This window comes from Macaca fascicularis, chromosome 12, assembly GCF_037993035.2.
Source record: "Macaca fascicularis isolate 582-1 chromosome 12, T2T-MFA8v1.1".
NCBI classification, from domain to species: Eukaryota; Metazoa; Chordata; class Mammalia; order Primates; family Cercopithecidae; genus Macaca; species Macaca fascicularis.
The window spans coordinates 18,184,901-18,191,321 of record NC_088386.1 but is presented as its reverse complement, the minus strand read 5'-3'; the positions used below and the strand labels follow the sequence as shown (position 1 = coordinate 18,191,321).

Genomic DNA, 6,421 nt, shown 5'->3' with positions numbered 1-6,421 from the left:
AGGCTGATGCTGGTGCTATGCTTCCTGTGCAGCCTGAAGAACCATGAGCCAATTAAACCTCTTTTCTTATAAATTATCCAGGTTTAGGTATTTATTTATAGCAATGTGAGAATGAACTAATGTGCTTCTCTATAAGCTTCATTTTTCAGGCAGGCTCCCTCACCCCTTCTGGAGAACATCACCTACTCTAGGCTTACAGTCTACAGTTTAAATCCCAGGAGAAAAAAAACAAGACTCTTTTTCAATATTTCCAGCAAAAGTCCAGGCATTGATGCCAACTGGTGTAGCCTGGTCATGTGCCCATCACTGGTTGGGCCAATCACTGTGCCTAGAAGGACGTGGTCTGATACATTAAGCCCACAGCATGACCTCGCCTCTGACACCTGTAGGAGGGACCAGAGCTTCTCCTTATAGGACTGAATTGAGAGTGGGAGGACTTAGCTCTCCAGAGGAAAACAGGTGCACTGCTACTCAAAGAGGAAGTGTTGGCAAGGCGAACCAAGTGTTCACTCACCCAGCGGCCGAGGAAGCCACTTCTGCCATAAAATTGCAATACGGGTAAATGCTGGAGCTCTGAACACAGGCAGCGGTGGGCTTGAGTCCTTATGACTTATTAGTATGAGCTCAGTAAATGATTTCACTCCTCTAGGCCTCAGGTTTCTCGCTGTAAAGTGAGGGTACTGCCTTCTTTGTGGATATACTGGGAGAGTGAAATGAAACAATATTAAATATTCATTGAATGCTAAATACTAATAGTACCTTTTCCCAACCTCCCCTAGCACCTTCAGCTTAGACTAAACTGAAAGAAATTTTGTCTGCTTTCTTCATGACTATTTCCCCATTCTTCATAGAAAGTAGGCACCCTGGTATACAGTTGCCATAGTGTCAACATTTGTTGAATAAATGAATGAATGATGACAAAATTAATAAATTTCTGGGGAATTTCTACTTTTGAAATATCAGCTCCCAAGCCCTAGCAAACAGAATGAATTATCCCCTCCTGTGTGTCTGCTGGTATTTTTCATTAGCTCCTCTTCCAGCTCTTATCAGCCAGAATGTGAACCAGGACTACGTGTGACTCAACTCAAGATCCTACTGCCTGGCACGCAGCACAGTTTATGTTGCTGAATGAAAAAGATCACCTAGTCCAAACACCTTACCTTACAGATGTTGTAACAGAGCCCCAGAGAGGTTAAAGAATTTGCCAAAAGCCCCACAGCTTACCAAATGAGCCATTACTTCTAGTCCACTATTTTTTCTACTTCATACTCAGGACTCTGTTTTTTTCATGCTGCCATGAGTCATGCATGCTGCCAGGAATGAAGTGAAGTTCTTGGTCCTCTGGAAAGGAAGGAGCATCTTCATTATGAAAAGTCATCATCTGTAAAGAGTGGCATCAGGTACCAAATGCAAGTGTAAGGGTCATTCACTTGCTTCATACCACATATAAACAGTTTTTAGTCTCAACATTTTTATTTTTATTTTTGTTTTTGCAACCTTTGCTTCTTTCCAATAACTCAGGTAAAGCTCAGTCATTCCTATCCACCCTCCCCACACATGCATCCCAATTCCCAACTATTGTCGGAGGAGGCCAACAGTCCTTATCTGGGCTGGAGACTGAATGCTAAGCCCACACAATGGGTTGTTAACCTCCTCACACTATATCCCTTTTCCTGTCTGAAGGAAGAGGTCCCAGCAGGTACTAAGCTAGCATCTCCCCTTCCCGGACTGCTCCTAAACCCAATTTCCCAAAGTCCACGTGCCCCGTCCAATTAAATTCTATTCAAATGGGATCCACCAGAAACACATTCAAGATTGTTTATGCCATTTTCCTTATTGGAGACTATGAAAAGACATTTCTCTTATTCATTTACTAATTCGACAAATATTTTAGCAGCTACCTGTACTATGTGCCAGACACTGAGCATACCAGAACAAATACATGAATCATGAAGAATGTATGCTGTGGCCAAAGCAACTATGTAATCCCTTAATAGTTTTTGTATCAAAATCCCCAAAGCAGAGCTTTCTCATTCACCAACCTCTCCCCGTACCCCTCCCCCACAAACACCAATATTTAACTCAAAGAAATGTTTTACAGAGCAGGCCGTTAATAGCTTTTTAATTAAGAGGAAAGGTTCTTTCAAGGTAAGCTGAATCTTTTGGCTTGCAAAAAGGTGTTCTTTTTATTATAATAAAAAAAAAAAACAGGTAGTTCTCTCATATGGATAGAAAGAAGGTTGATGTTGATGTTGATGTATTCACTGCTTCCTTAATACCAGGAGGAAGGGCTGAATCTAAATTCAAAGCACATGGAATGTTCTGATGTGAGAAGAAAGCAAAACATGTAAGACTCCATCAAAAATCCCGTTTGGAGGAATTCAGAAGAGCAAGACATTTCTCCAAGACTCAGGTGCACAGCTAATATATCTGAATGAATGAACTCAGCTGCGCACAAACTATTTTTCTTTTGTGTGTGTGTGTGTGTGTTCAGAAGTTTTACTTGTGATAGCAAAAATTGAAAACAACTCAACTTTTCATCAACAGATAAACATGAAAACACATTACGATATATGCATACAATAAATTCTACTCTACAATAAAAAAAGAATACATTTGGTACATTCTACTACATGAATGAGTCTCAAAAGAATTATTCTGAGAAAATATTTCAGATTTAAAAAATAGTATCACGCTGCATGAACAATTTCATGTATTTAAATTCTACAAGGAGACACAAAGCAGTAGCGTGATTGTCGGGAGAAGAGGGAGGTATTACAAAGGGACACGTGAAAACTTTTTGGAGTGGCGCGTATATATAATGTAATGAATATGGTGATTATGATGAGTATGTATGCACATTGAAACTTACCAAAGTATATATTTTCAGTGTGCAGTTCATTGTATGTCAATTATACCTCAACAAAACTGCGAAAATTATTTTGTATTGTGACAACTATTAAACATTAATTATGGCACTCCTTTAATCTCTCGCCAAATTTTAATGGTTTTAGGTAATAATAGTACACACTTTTCAATTGAATAAATATCGTTAAAGAAGAAAACAAATGAGTATAAAACAAATTAATATATCTTTTGACCCAGAAAGTTTAGAAACCTGATGGAAATCAAGGCAAGTTTTTTTTTTCGAACTTTCATTTCAGGTTTGGGGGTACCTGTGAAGGTTTGTTACACAGGTAAACATGTGTCATGGGGTAATTTTTCTTCCTCTCTTATTCATCATGAATTCATTCATTTTGAAAATGTAGTGGCCCTAACTTAGTAGTGTTAAGCCAGGCTTCTCGAATGTTCCCTAGTATTCCAAAGCTCCTTCCTTGCTAACTGTGAAAAAGTTTCCTTTTCAACTTATAAAAAGAGACGTCTTGGCTTCTCATTTCTGCAAATATGTAACTTTCGAGTGAGGAAACAGACTCAGAGTGATATTGCTTAAGAGTACACAGCTAATTAGCTCTAGATCCAAGACCCAAACCTCTTAACTACAAATTGAGAATTACACTTAAAGAAGTCCATTCGATAACTGTATTCCTTGAAATTTACATAATAGTCTAACCAATTATTAAGGGTCTATTATGTACTAGGTACATATTTTTTTCGTTGAATCCTCAAGTAAAACCTCCAAGATAGGGGTCATTAATGGATGCTGTTGAAGTGTTTAAATGATACCATTATATAGCACTTAGGGTGTACTGAATACTTCCTACATATTATCTCCAATTTTCACAAAAACCCTGCAAAGTATCATCAACCCTGTTTTATAGATAAGAGACCCGGGGTCTCTGAGGGATAAAGCAACTTGCTAAGCTCACGCAGCTAGGACATGAGTAGGGCTAGATCCAGATCTCGAAGCCTGTGTGCTACCCCTGAAATGCTGCCCATGTAGGCAGCCATAGACCTATCTCAGCCCAAATAAATAGCATCAAAGAGTCTTTCTCTCAGCAGGCCTATTGTACACCATAGAAACACTCCCCAGCATGAGGTAGCTAGCTACAGTGATAGTGCAACTGATAAGGTAGGTGACCCTTCCAGGCAGGGCCGAGCTCTCAGCATAGTAGTGCCATGTAAGGGGACCTTGCATTATGGTTCTGTCTGGGCCTTGGCTTGTCGGAGTCTGGAATTTCACCCTAACATTTCATTTAGGGGTGGCTGGTATCCTTAAATTTTTTTTATTTTAGTTGTATCACAAAATAACAATCATAGAATGATTATAACAATGATCATACTGACAACTACCATTTGTTGAGTCCTATGTCATATGATGTGCTTTATGTACTTTGTCTCTAATTACTATGGAGATTGACTTACCTACCTAAAATGAAGCCCATTTCTCTTTCAGGATGCATCCTCCTGTGGAACTATGGTGTTTAAGTGATTTTTTTCAGAACTGTTGCAGACAGAGGTGGGTTCCTGTCTCCTTCTACAATTACTTGCTGAATATCCTTGAGTGAGGGTTAACTGCCATAAAAATAACTTGCCAAAAGTTAATTTTCCTCATACATAAGTGATTGTTTTAGTCTGTTCAAGCTGCTATAACAAAATGCCATAGGCAGAGATTAGTTACTCATGGTCCTAGAGGCTGGAAGTACAAAGTCAAGGCATTGGTAAATCTGGAGTCTGGTGAGGGTCTGCTTCCTGGATCATAGATGGCTGTCTTTTTCTGGGTCTTCACATGATAAAGGGGGTGAGGAATCTTTCCGGAGTCTCTTTTATAAGGTTGCTTGCACTTTTAAATGAGGGTCCCACGTTGTTGCCAAGTGTACAAAAATAGCAGAAAAGCTAAAATCAAAATGTTGGACCAAGATTAGATACAGGAAAAGATGTAGACAGGATATAAAAACAAGTATGTAGAGTCATGAATGGCTCAAAGTCAGACACAACACCATCACAAATAACAGTCTAAACACTGGTCATTTCCGAGATGTCTTCCGCAGATTAATCTCACCCATTGCATACAGATGCTTCCGTTCTATCTTAACATTTCGAGGTGATTCATTTTATTTTAAGGACCTATGTGCCATTCGTTTTCTTCCACAGCTGCACCAACATACACACACACTCGAACATTAGTCTCATCCAAAAATTATATACACAAACAGACTGAAGCTGGGGATGCAGTCAGTCAGCCAGAAGTTGTTTGGTAAATTATCTATTCATTTGGAAGAAAAGTAAAGTTAGATCCCTATCTCAAGCTACTGAATAAACAAAATTAAAACTCCAAAATGTAAACATTAAAAAAAAAACTATAAACATACCAGAGATGATACTTCAAGTTAGAGCAGCCGAAAAAGGTGGACAAACCCTCTCCCCACAAAACAAATATAAAAGTAAAAAGTTGTTTTGCTCACTTCCGCAGCACATGAACTAAAATTGGAACGATACAGAGAAGATCAGCATGGCCCCTGCACGAGGATGACACACAAATTCACGAAGTGTTTCATTTTAAAAATAAGTATAAAACTGTTTAAACAAGCATTTTAGGACTGGAAATCAACCAAAAGCAAATTATAAACTAAAAAGGGTATATTCATGAAATCTGCCCAAATGTCAATAAGAACAGCAGAAGTCTGAACTCACTGATTATTTTCTCCTGTCATCTCACATCTATAGATATAGATAGACCAGTAGAAATTATCATTTCTGCAGCCAGGTGAGGTGGCTTATGTCTGTAATCCCTGCAGTTTGGGAGGTCAAAGTGGGTGGATCACCTGAGGTCAGGAGTTCGAGACCAGCCTGGCCAACATGATGAAACCCCATCTCTAATAAAAATACAAAAATTAGCGAGGATGGTAGCGGGCGCCTGTAATCCCAGCTACTTAGGAGGCTGAGGCAGGAGAATCACTTGAACTTATGAGGCGGAGGTTGTAGTGAGCCAAGATAGCGTCACTGCACTACCACAGCCTGGACAAGAAGAGCAAAACTCTACCTCAAAAAAAAAAAAGAAAAGATAAAAAAGAAAGAAAGAAATTATCCTTTCTGAAGAACATGGAGAAAAATGAACAGAGCCTCAGAGACCTCTGGGACAACATCAAGCATACAAACATACGTATAATAGGAGTCCTAAAGGGAAGGAGAGCAGAAAAAAGGTTAAACAAATTTTTTTGAAGAAATAATGCCCTGAAAACTTCCTAACTATGCTGAAAAACATTAATCAGCAGGTTCAAGAAGCCCCACAAACCCAAATAAGAAAAACACAAAGAGATTTGCACATCATAGTTAAATTGCTAAAAGCCAAAGACAATTTAAAAATCTTGAATGCAGTAAGAGAAATATAACTCCCACGTACAGAAGAACAACAACATATTTAACAGCTGAGTTTCCATCAGAATCAGTGGAGGCCAAAAGGCAGTAGAACAACATATTCAAAAGACTCAAAGAAAAAAGTGTCAACCAATATGTCCTGCAA

At 38.8% G+C, this 6,421-nt stretch overlaps 1 long non-coding RNA gene and 1 other non-coding gene across 2 annotated transcripts; one reads left to right on the top strand and one right to left on the bottom strand.

Annotated features, from left to right (window-relative positions):
* Positions 1 to 4,523: 4,523 nt before the first annotated feature.
* LOC135966518 (uncharacterized) lies at positions 4,524 to 5,381 on the bottom strand. The gene is made up of 2 exons (XR_010579852.2): positions 5,271 to 5,381; positions 4,524 to 4,794 (listed from the first exon to the last, which is right to left on the bottom strand). It is a non-coding gene; the product is annotated as an uncharacterized lncRNA (long non-coding RNA).
* Positions 5,356 to 5,462, top strand: LOC123568097 (U6 spliceosomal RNA). The gene has a single exon (XR_006691326.2). It is a non-coding gene; the product is annotated as a U6 spliceosomal RNA (small nuclear RNA).
* Positions 5,463 to 6,421: the final 959 nt, after the last annotated feature.